The sequence below is a fragment of the Phoca vitulina genome, unplaced genomic scaffold (assembly GCF_004348235.1).
Source record: "Phoca vitulina isolate PV1807 unplaced genomic scaffold, GSC_HSeal_1.0 scaffold86, whole genome shotgun sequence".
Lineage (NCBI taxonomy): Eukaryota > Metazoa > Chordata > Mammalia > Carnivora > Phocidae > Phoca > Phoca vitulina.
In genome coordinates, this window is record NW_022589789.1 from 2,117,396 (window position 1) to 2,130,463 (window position 13,068).

Here is a 13,068-nt window from a genome sequence, read left to right on the forward strand (position 1 = left end):
TTTTTGACAATTTGAAAAGCCCATGGAACTGTTGGCAAGGAGATTGTAGATCTCAGAATATTCACATAGGTCTGAAACAACTCAAAGGGAAAGTACTTTTGTTGAAAACACCTTTCTGACATATTGTTACTACTAGTGCCAAAACTTGGTGGGTACTGAGTCGCTTGAGCTCAGCGAACCGTGATTGTCTCATTAACAGGGAATACCGCAAGGAGTCACTTCGAATACTGATTTCCGTGGCCTTTCGCAATGGCACTAAATCAGGCTCTCTGCGCTTGCCGTAACGCGGACTCTACCATTGCTTTCCGAGGGGGGATTTGGAGGTAGCGGAAGAAGGAGCCCGAAGGGTGTGGGGGGGGGGAAAGCCGGGCGCTCCGGAGGACGGTTGTTTTACGGATCCCGTAACCAGCTCCTCCTACTCCCCTTTCCCCTCTCCCCGCCGCCCCTGTCCCGTCCGGGAGCGGCGGCAGCCTTGAGCTTTGCTGTGTTCCCGCGGTGGCAGGTGAGCGTCCGGCGCGCGGGCTCCCCGGGCTTCGCTCCCCACCCCCCGTGTCTCCTGGGCCGGTGGCGGCGGCCGGCCGGGGAGGCGGCCTCGGCGCACAGTAATGGCAGCGCTGTGAGCTGGGGAACGCGAGCTGACAGCCGCCGCCGCCCACCTTCCTCGCCGGGGGCTTCGTCCTTCACTCCTTCGGGCTGCCTCCCCCTCCCCTTGTCCCCTGTCCCTAGTCCCGCTTCTGCAGAAGGTAACCCCGCTGAGGGTCGGGGAGCCGGGCTGCAGGCGCCGGGAAACTTCCCTTCCCGGTTAATGGGTGGCGGGGATGGGGCGGAGGAAAGGAGTTGGGGGCGAGGAGGGGGGAGGGAAAGGGATGGAAGGGGGGCGGCGAGGGAAGATGGTGTCCTGTAAGTGACCCCGGCTCCCCGGAGCGCTGACCCCTAAGCCCGGCCACCCCCTGGACTGGATCCCGGGCCTCCCCTACCCGGCCTTGGCCGCCCCTCCCTCGGCCCCATTTTCTTCCGAAGGAGGGAAGGTGAGAGTGCGTGTACTCTTCTGCTTGTTTACGAGCTCACACGGATACACAACTCTGTGTTTGGGGGTGTGTTGGGGGGGCATCAATCTCTTACATCCTTACCACGAGTATTTTCACTTTTGTTTCCGCAGACAGCGAAGATTGATAGCTATGGGGAGGAGTAACCTACGTGCACTCCAGACCTGTCTCTACGCTTAGGGTCTGGTGAAATAAGATCCTTAGACTCCTCAGAGCACTTACACACTAGGGAGTCTGGACCATTCCCTACAACCCCACAGATACGTGCATGTAAATAAAACATCTGTGAATTGCACACTGTTACTGTTAAATCATCCCCTTTCCCTCAGGGATTACTATTACCAGTTGATGGGCGGCACTGTGTAAGTTTACATTTTGAACATAATTAGATTAGATAACTAGAATAGATAAGATTTGAAGATATTAACATACACTGTAGGTGCTTTGACTTGACAATATAAAAGTCTTCGAATTAGATCTGTCCCAAATGTACATTCAAAGTAAAATTTGGGAAATAATCACTTTGTTCTCATTGACTACCGACTACCTAATAGATATTTAAAAGCACTCAAAAGGCTGTACCCTACCCTTTAGAATCACCCATTACTTTCCAAGGCAGACAAATTGGTTATACTTTGCCTCTTTTACCCAAATACAGTGTTTGGAAGACCCTTGCGAAAGAGTCAGAGGTGAAATTACGATGGACACAGTGTTTTGAGTTATCCCTTTTTTCTTTTCAGATGCTGTTTATAATTTGGGGGAACATTTCTACAGTGTGCATGCACATAGAATGTGAAACATACCTTTCCTATGTATTTGAATGTTCAGATGCATCTTAAATAATCTTACTTCACTCCATCCTCTGGTGATTTTCAGTGGTTTATGAAAGTTAAGATGGTTTATCCATGTCTTTTATCCTCACCAGTTTGTCATTAAATTAAATGTTGTGGACCTTCTTTAAAGTTAGTTTTGTCTTAGTTATCAGTTAAATATTAAGTACCTGGTTTGTATGTCAAATATTATTGCAGGCATTAAGGATACAACAATAAACAAGATGTGAAGTTTCTGCCCTCCTGGAACTTCAATTCTGGTGGGAGAGGGAGAGACGGATAAGACATAAGAAATAAAAATAATTTCAGAGAATCATTAAGTGCAATGAAGGAAATAAAGTGGGAAGTTGTGGTAGTGACTGAGAGAAGACTACTTCAGATGCTGTGGTTGGGAAAGACCTGTCTGAAGTGACCTTTGACCTGATATCTGAAAAGTCAGAAGAGTTTAGCCTTTGGAAGTCTGAGGGAAGAGCATTCCTACGTGAGGGAATAGCAGAGGGAAGTTCCCAGAGGTCGTGTCAAGCTTGGGGTCAGTAAACTGACAGAAGCTCAGTGCATGTGGACCCTAGTGAGGGATAAGTTAGGTCATAGCCAAGGGCCAGATCTGGTGAGGTCTTATTGTCCAAAAGAGTTTGGCTTTTATTCTTAAAGTACATTGAAAATCTTTTGGAATTTTTGTGAAACTGGAAGTGATCTGGTCTGATTTACAATCTGACTGCAGGGGAGATTGGATAAAAGGAGAAAAGAAGCAGAGAGACCAGTTAGAAGGCCGTGGTAGATTAGAGTAGTGACTGGTGTGTTAGAGACAAGTTAAAGATTTTTGAGGTGTATTTTGGAGCTAAAAGTATTGATTGAACTTGTGGCTTGCATGAAAGTGCAGTTGGTTGAGACAGGGGTGACTCCTGAGTTTTGGACTTCACCTGGAGGATGGTGATGCCATGTATTGAGATGAGAAGGCGGTGAGGGAAGTATGTTATATGGGGAGAAGTTTGAATAGGTAGGACATGTTAAGTAGGACCTATTAGATGTTCGAGTGGAGGTGAGAAGTAGGCAGTTGATATACAATCTGGAGTTTAGAGAAGAGGTTAAGAAGTCATTCATTCAACAAATGTTTTTCAAGCACCAGCAGTGGACCTGGCAGTGGGGCTATAGTAGTGAAAAAATAGACAAAAATCTCTGTCTTCATGGGACTTAAATTCTAGTGAGGAGAGAAGGAGGTGGGGCATCATCAGCACTTATCTGTTGGTTTATTTATGTTTTGAATAAAAACTACATTCACATGATTCAAAATTTAAAATGTTCGATGGGGTACAGAGTGAAAATCTCCCCTATTTCTTGTCTTCCGTTACGCCCAGTTTTTGTAGCGCTAAACAGGGTTCGTGTTTTCTTACATACTTTTCCAAAGATATATTTTATGCACATATAAGCAAATATGTATATATTCTTCTCCCCACTTTGCCAGAATGGTAACATACTTCACCTGCCTTGACCCCTTGTATTTTTTAGAGTATGAAATGGTGTTTTAAGTTATGAAACAGGTTGAGACCACCTAAGGAAAGATGTAGAGAGAAGTGGAAAAAGCCCTGGAATACTGCAGCATTTTCTAAGTTGGTCCCTGCTCTCTGAGTTTTGGACCTACAGATGTGGAGTTGTTTAAAGAGTTGTTACTTTTTGTGAGACTTTTTACAAAAGTTTGCACTGTTTCTTTTTTGTTCCACCTTTCTTATCTGCCTGTTCTCTTTATAAACTGGAAAATGTCTGATTATAATTGAAGGCAGTGTTTTCATGTATATACTGTCAGTTAAGTTCAAGAAAATTGATGACAGGACCCGCCCTGGAATCTTAATGTTATGAAGACTTTTGACTGGTTATTGTTAAGTCTAGGAAAAACAGGCAGAAATTTGGAATGTTAGAAGATTTATAACAAGTTATTGATACTTGAGATGTATGACTGAATCCTTGCTCAGTAATCAGTTGATCAAAATATCTATTCAGAGTGATCTGGCTCTTTGCCTGGGTTTGAATCTTAACAGTAATGTTTCTATTATATTGCAGATGTTAGCATAATCCTTGTATTATTATCTTTAAGAATATTTAGAGTCATCCTATGTTACTACTTTGTGTTTGGGAAGGCTTATTGGAGATACTAGAACAGTGTAGGTCTTTTGATCCTTAAAAGTTTTGAGACAGTGAGTAGTGTTAAGATCATTAGCATCTTCTACAACTTTTGGGGTGCAGTTGAACCCTGTTGATCTACCTGGAGGAGGGAAGATGGAATATTTTTTAATGAATTTATAATGCTTTATATATTGGTTTTGACATTTTGATTTTCAGTTAGCTGTCTTTAGCCAGTGACTTGCTATGTAGCTTTATCTACCTGTTTTTTTCCTGAGATTTTTCTTTTTTTAAAGATTTTATTTATTTACTTGAGACAGAGAGAAGGAGAGCACAGAGGGAGAGGGAGAAGCAGGCTCCCCTCTCAGCAGGGACCCCGATGCAGGGCTTGATCCCAGGACCCTGGGATTATGACCTGAGCCGAAGGCAGATGCTTTACTGACTGAGCCACCCAGGCACCCCTGAGATTGTTCTGATTTAAGAATTGTTTTGTTTGGTTTTATTTTTGTGGTCGTTTTTGTTATCTTTACTTCTCTTGTATTCTTTTTTGCTGGAGATTAAGCTACTAGTTTTTAGGTTGGAGAAATATAATCTTTGATGGAAAATATTTAATAGTACTTTTTGAAGCATTAGACACTAATTATGTATAAGACTACCATTTGAAGTATGTGTAGTGAGTGTGTTAAACTAAAATTCTGTAAATGTATAAGTGTTAATGTTCTATTTGAAGATTTTAGTTATCTAAATGATTTTCACATATACTTTAACATCATAAATGATGTTACTCTTGTTATTTAATAATTGGATTATAACCTGATTGTGTGTGTGTCAGAATTTTTTTTATCAACGAAGTTGACAATTTATCGTTTTTGTTTCTCTTACCAGCTGTAAGTTTCTTGAAGGCAGCATCTCTAGCACCTGTAAATACATAAGTATCTCTTAATGACTTAAGTCTTGTTTCAACGTAGGTTGCTTTTCAAATATTGAAATGTTGGATTTACCTACCCTGTATAAATACTTCTTGAATTTCTCAACTTTGTTTTAACTCACTTGAGGGAGAGAATGTATAATAGGATACTTAAAAACATTTTTTTTTAATTTTGAAAAATATACCTTCACCCAGGTCACCCAGCTTTCCCTAATGTTAATAACTTATGCAACCAGAGCACAGTGATCAAAACCAGAAATTAACATTGGTACAATACTGTTAATTAAATTACAGACCTTATTTGAATTTCACCAGTTTTTCCAATAACGTCCTTTTTCTGTTTCAGGAATCCCACATTGCATTTAGTTGTTGTGTCTCCCTAATCTTACCTGATCTGTGATAGTCTTTTCTCTTCTTTCATGACCTTCACACTTGTGATGAACGTGTGGTCATTTATTTTGTAGAATGTCTCTCAATTTGGGTTTGTCTGATGTTTTCTTGATTTATTGAAGTTTTGGATTTTTGGCAAAAATACTATAGAAGTAACGTTGAGTGTAATGTTGAGTCCTACATTCAGCATTACTAGTGTTGAGTACAGGATGTCAGTATATTCTATTTGAGATGGTGTTAATTCTCATTTGGTGGGCCTCATGTCTTTCAAATTTCTCTACTTGTAAAGTCACCATTTTTCTCTTTGTAATTACAAGGTATCTTGGGAAGATTCTTTGAAACTGTGCAGATATCCCTGTTCTCAAATTTTGCCCAGTTTTCAGTATTCTTTGGTAGATCTTGCCTGTAACAGTTATTATAGTGGTGTTTGCCTGATGGTGATTTTATTTTACTCATTTCCTTCTACATTTATTGGTTGGAATTTTTCTGTAGGGAAGAACTACCCCTTATTTATTTATTTAGTCATTTGTGTTTATTAGTGTTGAGTCATAGATACTTGTTTTATTCTATGGTTTATAATATAATGCTGTCATTATTTTGTTGCTCAGATTGTTCCAGGTATGGTCTTCAGGTTGGCTCTTTGTCTTTTCAACATGCCCCCATGGTCTTTTCTTTAGGAACGTACTTCTTTTTCTGGCGTGATAACATTTTCTAGGTTTATCTTATATTTCTCCGCTGAGACCCTGGAATCAGTCACTTGTCCAAGGAGCTCTGGTTCCTTCTATTGGAGATGATATTTAGAAACCAAGTTCTGGATGTGATGTGTGCTTATTGCTACTGAGGTGTCATTGCTTCTATTAGGCCCTCTCAGCAGACAGAGCTAGAAATAAATGTATGTGTACACATTAATCCACACGTATGCAAACATCCATGTTTATTTCTGTATCTTTTTATCTATGTGTGTTATTAAACCACGAGTTCATACTGATAACTCTGATTCCAGACACTGTAGAGTTTATGCTAGCCGTCCCCCTTTGTTTATAATTACTATTTTCTGATAGTGAGAAATAGAGCATACTTTGGTATGAAGTTACCAGAATAATGAATGTAACAAGAAGATCCCCAAATAGTCCTGAACCTTAAGAAACATGTTAAGCTTTCAAAATATTTCGTTTATTGGGTAAAAGTCTGTATAAACCAGAAGTAATCACCTTTTGTCCTCATAGTTCTAAGTATTGTTTTAATTACATTTAGAATTTTTTAGAGATCACTTTGCACTGAGATTCAGATACTTTCTTTTGCATCAGAACTTTGTTGTCCATATAATCTGGATTTTAAACACTTAGAAGGACACTACCTTTTTCTGTATTTTTTTTATTGTGGTAAAATATACATAACAAAATTTCCCATTGTAACCATTTTTAAGTGTACAGTTCACTAGCAGTAATTGTACTCACAGTGTCTTCACAACCATCACCACTATTTCCAAAACCTTTTCATTATCCCAAATAGAAACTGCAACCATTGAGCAATAACTCACCATTGCCTCTCCTACCAGCACCTGGTAACCTATAGTCTACTTTTTGTCTTTATAAATTTGTCTCCTTTGGTACTTTATAAAAGGAAGATCATACAGTATTTGTTCTTTTGTGTCTGGTATATCTTATTTGACATACTGTTTTGCGGATTCATCCATGTTGTACCATGTATCAGAATTTACTCCTTTATTATGAATTATTAATATTCCTTTTACGTATATTGCATTTTGCTTATCCATTCTTCTGTTAATGGGCACTTGAGTTCTGTCCACCTTTTGGCTCTTGTGAATAATGCTGCAGTGAACATTCTAACACAAGTATCTTTCTCATTCTCTGCTTTTCATTTCCTTTGGGTATATACCTGGAAGAGCAATTGGTGCTCTCATATGGTAATTCTGTATTTAGTTTTTTGAGGGCCTGCTGAAATGTTCCGTGGTGGCTGCGCCATTTTACATTTCCCACCAGCATTACACAAGGATTCCAATTTCTCCACATCCTCACCATTTTTCATTTTTGGCATCTTTGCTTGTTGTGATAATAGACATCTTACCAGGTGTGAAGTTGTATCTCATTGTATTTTGGATTTACATTTCCCTAATGACTTGTGATGTTGAGCATCTTTTCATGTGCTTGTTGGCCGTTTGTGTATCTTTGGGGGAAATGTCTATTCAGGATTTCTGCCCATTTAAAAATTTGTTGTTGTTAAGGTATTCTTTATATACGCTGGGTATTAATCTCTTTTCAGACATATGAGATGTAAATGTTTTCTCTCATTCTGTAGATTGTCTCACTCTTGATAGTGTCCTCTGATGCATGAAAGTTAAATTTTGATGAAGACCAGTTATCTGATTTTCTTTTGTTTGTGTTTTTGCTATCGTATCCAAGAAATCATTCCTAAATCCGATGTCAAAGCTTTTCCCCTGTGTTTTCTTGTATGAGTTTTCTATTTTTATATGTTTAGATCTTAAGTTTAGGTCTTCCATTTTGAGTTAAATTTTGCATATAATATAAGTAAGGACAGTGTATTTTGTGTGGATTATCAGTAGATGCTTTATGTTGGCGCTTATCTCCAAACTTTGACTAGCTTGGAAGTTAAATTTTAGAGGGCTAAAAATCAGTTATAAAGAAGGTAATTGAGGATTAAGGAAATTGTGTGGCATTATGATGAAAGGAATTGTATTTTTTCCTATCTGAAACAGGTGGACATTAAAATGAACTGCTTATGAGAAAGATAGAGTGAAAGAAAGCCTTTTAAATTGATATATGGGAATAAAGTATGAGAAAGGTAAAGGCATAAAGATTTCAGCAGTGGTATAGTTTTGGTCTTCATTAGATTCAAAAACATGGATGGAAAACTTAAATTACAGAAAAGAGTAGAAAATAATACTACCTAAACTTAGCGTTGTCCAGCAAACTTGAGATGTATTTATAAATACTGTCTTTTTATACTGTTTTTACGTTGTGCAGATGGAGAAAGTGAAGTAGCTAGCCTAGGATCACACTGTCATTGACAGGGCCAGTTTAGAATATTAGTTTCTTGATTCACACCTTTTCATTTTTGAGACCAGTATTTTCCTTCTTTCCTTCCTCTCTTTCTTTCTCATGGCTTGTTTGTTTTGTTTTGTTTTTTAAGTAAACTCTACTCCCAGTGTGGGGCTTGAACTCTCAACCTGAGATCAAGAGTTGACCCTGAGATCAAGAGTCACATGCTCTACTGACTGAGCCATCCAGGTGCCCCTCTTTCTTATGTTTTGACATCTGGCAGAAACTTTCTCCACCATGCTAAGACATTCAGCTTTTTAGGTGGGACTTGCCTTCTTCTAGAAGGCTGAACTATCATCCCATCCACTTCCTCTGAGCCAACTCTAGTTTCTACAGTGGCAAATAATAAATGCAGTAGAGGACAGTGGATAAGAGCTTCACCTTGAAGCCAGATGAATCTGGATTCAGATTCGGGGATTGCTAGTTAATAGTTATATATGTATTTTACCCAAATTTTCTAAATGTCAGTCTCTTCATTTTTAAAACAGGGAGAATGATAATAGCCATTTTAGGGTTATTCGGAAGAATTGATGAGATAATGTTTAAAATTTATTTAGCATGGTTTCTGGAATATATGCAGCCAATAAAGATTTGCTATCATCATCATCATCATCATTATTATTATTATTGACAACTCTGTAATTAGATGCTGTTATGATTGTAAGGAATGGGCAAAGTACATCCTGCTTAGGGTCCCTCCTGTAGGAAAATTGGTGTCATTATTTGGATTTCTTTTTATAACTTGCTGTGTTGGATTGTCTTTATTATTTTTTTTAATATTTATTTGAGAGAGAGAGAGAGAGAGCAAGCACGAGCAGGGGGAGGGGCAGAGGGAGAGAGAGAAGCAGACTCCCCACCAAGCACAGAGCCCGACATGGGGCTCAATCCCACGACCCTGTGATCACGACCTAAGCCCAAATCAGGAGTCGTATGCTCAACTGACTGAGCCACCCAGGTGCCACTGGATTGTCTTTATTCTTTACCTTAAGGGACACTTAAGTGAAAGAATGGGATTGTAAGAGGTTGTGTTGTCCATGCTGTTTTTGGAATTTTAAACAGGAGGTGGTCAGCAAAGTTGATGTTTATCCACCATAGCTGTATCACCTTTTCTTATTCTCCCATGTCTGTGTCTTCTATAGCTGTGCCAGGATTTAAGTGGGAGTTAATACATTTAGCAGCTCACAAGTATATTAATGTGAATGGAAAAAAGGACCAGTTGAGAAATAGTGATAAAGTTGATAGGAATTGGAAGATGAAGCAAGGACTCTGAATTTTATTATAGCTAATAATAAACCAGTAGAAACTGATTAGTATGTGATTCCCTCCTCCAAAAAAGCTAGGTAACCCATAACAAACAAATCAGATAAAAGCAAATTACTATTAATCTTAGCATCTTAGCCTGTATTTGTGAGAAAAGATTTAAATCCAAGATTTTTAAATATATGTGATTTAATTTAGCTCTCAAAAGAATAGGATAACAAATATTGCAATTCTTTGGGTAGTGCAAAGACAGGACGATTAGGGTAACCCTTTTTAATGTTTGGGTAGAAGATCCGGTCTAGGAGTTGTGCTCTGGATCTTGTAATTATTTGTGAAAAGGCTGGTTGGTCACAGCTTTGTTTAGCATGCATGCCAGTGTGAGCTTGCCTACCTTTGAGGGAGTTAGACAAATTCAAGTTCTCTAACTCATTTGAGATAGGTATATGAGAATGGTTTTCTTTTTTTTTTAAGGCTGGTTGGTGTCTTAAATTCCTTGCCTAAATTATTAAGAAAAAAGTGAGAAAGCTAGTAAAAGGGACATTAAACTTCATGCTGATAAGAGCGATGTGAAAACGAGAAAAAAAGTACAGTCTGTAGAGACTTTGGGGAGAATCTCAAGTTCTTTGAGGAGAGAAGGATCTTTAATTCTGGTCAGGTGGATTTATTTTGGAAGCACTTGCCTTCTATAACTTACTTATTGTAGCATAAATACATTCCTTACTCCCCACTGTCCTCCCTTTTTTTTGAGACTTAAGGGTTTTCTTCCTGCAATGTACATTGCAGGAAGATTGATGAGAGGCTACTGTATTTCTCTTTACCGTTTTTCCCCTACTTTGTCTTTTTTTTCCTTTTTTAACATATGATGGAAATGCCATTTGTGGAGTACTTAGAGCTCCATGGATCAAATCTTACTGCAACAAAAAGCATGTACCCTATGCCTCATCAAATAACAAAGATATCTTTTGGCTCTATCTATTGGCTCACTCATTTGAATACAGTAAGATGAAATTGTTTAGATGCAATCTTGTAGCTTATTTTTATGTGAAATGACAGCATTTTTAGTCTGTATAGTAGAGGTAGCATTTCCTATGGAAATGGAAAATACTGCAAAGTTAATAATGTTCTGTATTGGGCCTTAAGTATTTTCTTTCAAATTATATTAATTATAATGATATTAATTAGAATATAACCTGCTCTAAGCCCATTAAATGTCATTTGAAAAACTAACTATGGTACATTGACTATCTGAAATTAATTTAGGCCCCAGTATTATATTATTGGTAATTCTTGGAATGGCCAAATTTTTGTCAGTAGTGGTCAATACTGAAATAAGAAGTCGTCATTTGGTAGTTTTGTTTTGTTTTTTTACTAAAAAGAGAGTCACGGGGCACCTGGGTGGCACAGTTGGTTAAACCTCCAACTCTTGCTTTTCACTCAGGTATGATCTCAAGGTCATGAGATCAAGCCCTGCATGGGGCTCCACTCTCAGTGCAGAGTCTGCTTGAGACTCTCTCTACCTCTCCCTTTGCCCCTTTCCCCCACGTGTGTATGCACATGCATGTATGGACTCTCTCTCAAATACATCTTATAAAAGAGAATCACAATATTATGTGTTTATCCTTTTACATTATTCATAAATCATACTTTTGGAAGTCAAAAAATGTGGCATACTGGGGGGTGGCTCAGTCGTTAAGCATCTGCCTTCGGCTCAGGTCATGATCCCAGGGTCCTGGGATCGAGCCCCGCATTGGGCTCCTTGCTCGGCATGAAGCCTGCTTCTCCCTCTCCTACCCCTGCTGCTTGTGTTCCTTCTCTCGCTGTGTTTCTCTCTGCCAAATAAATAAATAAAATCTTAAAAAAAAAAATGTGGCACACTAAAGCATTTATCAGTAGTTAAGCTATAGTCACCTTCATCAAGATGTTAAACATGGTTATACATTTTCCAAAAATAGTTTATACTTCAAATAAAATATTTATCCAATATATATATCAATTGTGTATCTAAAATGGAATATTTTGAGGTTCTGTTACTTCTTTACCTGCTGAAATGTAATTATCCAAAACAGTTCTTTATATGAAAAATGTTCATGGGTGCCTGGGTGGCTCAGTCGGTTAAGCATCTGTTCGGCTCAGGTCATGATCCCAGGGTCCTGGCATCAAGCCCCGCATCGGGCTTTCTGCTCAGCGGTAAGCCTTCTCCCTCTCCCTCTGCCTGTCGCTCTGCCTACTTGTGCTCTCTCTGTCAAATAAATAAATAAAATCTTAAAAAAAAAAAAAAAAAAGAAAAATGTCCAAATGAAGAACAATACTGCTTCAAATTAAGATCCATCTGATCTTGGCAACTATACAGAGTTTAAAAACAACCTGTCCAGAGAGACACACTTGTTTTGTATTTCTGCTATTATTCATAAATTTGTTTTTAAAACAATTTTGTCAGGCTATGTTAACACATCATACTTTAGGTAGTAGCATGTTCATTTGGAGCTCTCTTTCAGCCTCAGAAACCTAAAACTCACTGGAAAGTTAAGATTCTTAGTGACAGGTCAGCTTTTAGTGTTCTGAGGAATGAAGTATGTGTAGTGAGGAGAAAACCTAAAAGAGATTTTAAAACATTTCTATCGGAAATCTAGATAACTCATCAGTTTGATTTTCCTGATTACTTTTTTATTCTCATCTTTACCATAGGTTACTTAGCTGTTCTCTTAAAACTGATAACTTGTTTTAAAATCTTTGTCATCAGAATATTATTAAAATATTTACCAACTTTTATGGGAAAGATGTCAGAGTGATAAATTAGACAACAGAGAACTTTTTTTTTGTTATACAAAATACATGATACATACTAAAGATTTTAAGTTAGAATCTGAAGAATTTTAAGCAGAGTGTGTGAAATAATCAGATTTGCATTTTGGCAAGTTTACATTGGTTATGGTATGTGACATGTATCAAGGGGTCAAAGGAGGATACAGGCAGGTCACTTAGGAAGCTATGGCAGTGATCAGGTAAGAGGTGGTGGTTTGGATTAGGTTGATGTCAGTGGGGATGGGAAGAAGCGGATGAATTCAAGAAATGGTTAGAAGATAGAGTTGACAGGATTTATTGATTGGATTGATTTGTAGAGGAGAGTAAGAGAGAAATCAAGAATGACTAATAAAATTTCTGGCTTGAGGAACTCTGGATGATATCATTTACTGAAATGTGGAATACTGCAGAAGGATGGACATCTTGAGTTTGAGGGGTCAGGTTTATGGAAATATAACTTAGACATAGAAAAATATGTTCTTTGAATTTTGACAAATTTATATGGTCCTGTAAGTACCACCACAATTAATATCACCCCAAAAGTTTCCTGTTGCTCTTTTGTAGTCTTTCTGAGCCTCTGACAACCATTGATCTGATGTATGTCCATGTATTTTTGC

The 13,068-nt window shown here is 38.3% G+C and overlaps 1 protein-coding gene across 4 annotated transcripts in view; it reads left to right on the plus strand.

The window, feature by feature from the left end:
- The first annotated feature begins 322 nt into the window (after positions 1 to 322).
- CUL2 (cullin 2) overlaps positions 323 to 13,068 on the plus strand; it is a 105,196-nt gene continuing 92,450 nt past the window's right edge. The window contains exon 1 of one of the 4 annotated variants that reach the window (XM_032395635.1): positions 323 to 502. The gene's annotated coding sequence lies outside the window, so the exon portion shown is untranslated. The other 3 variants (XM_032395637.1, XM_032395640.1, XM_032395638.1) reach the window with 3 other exon arrangements.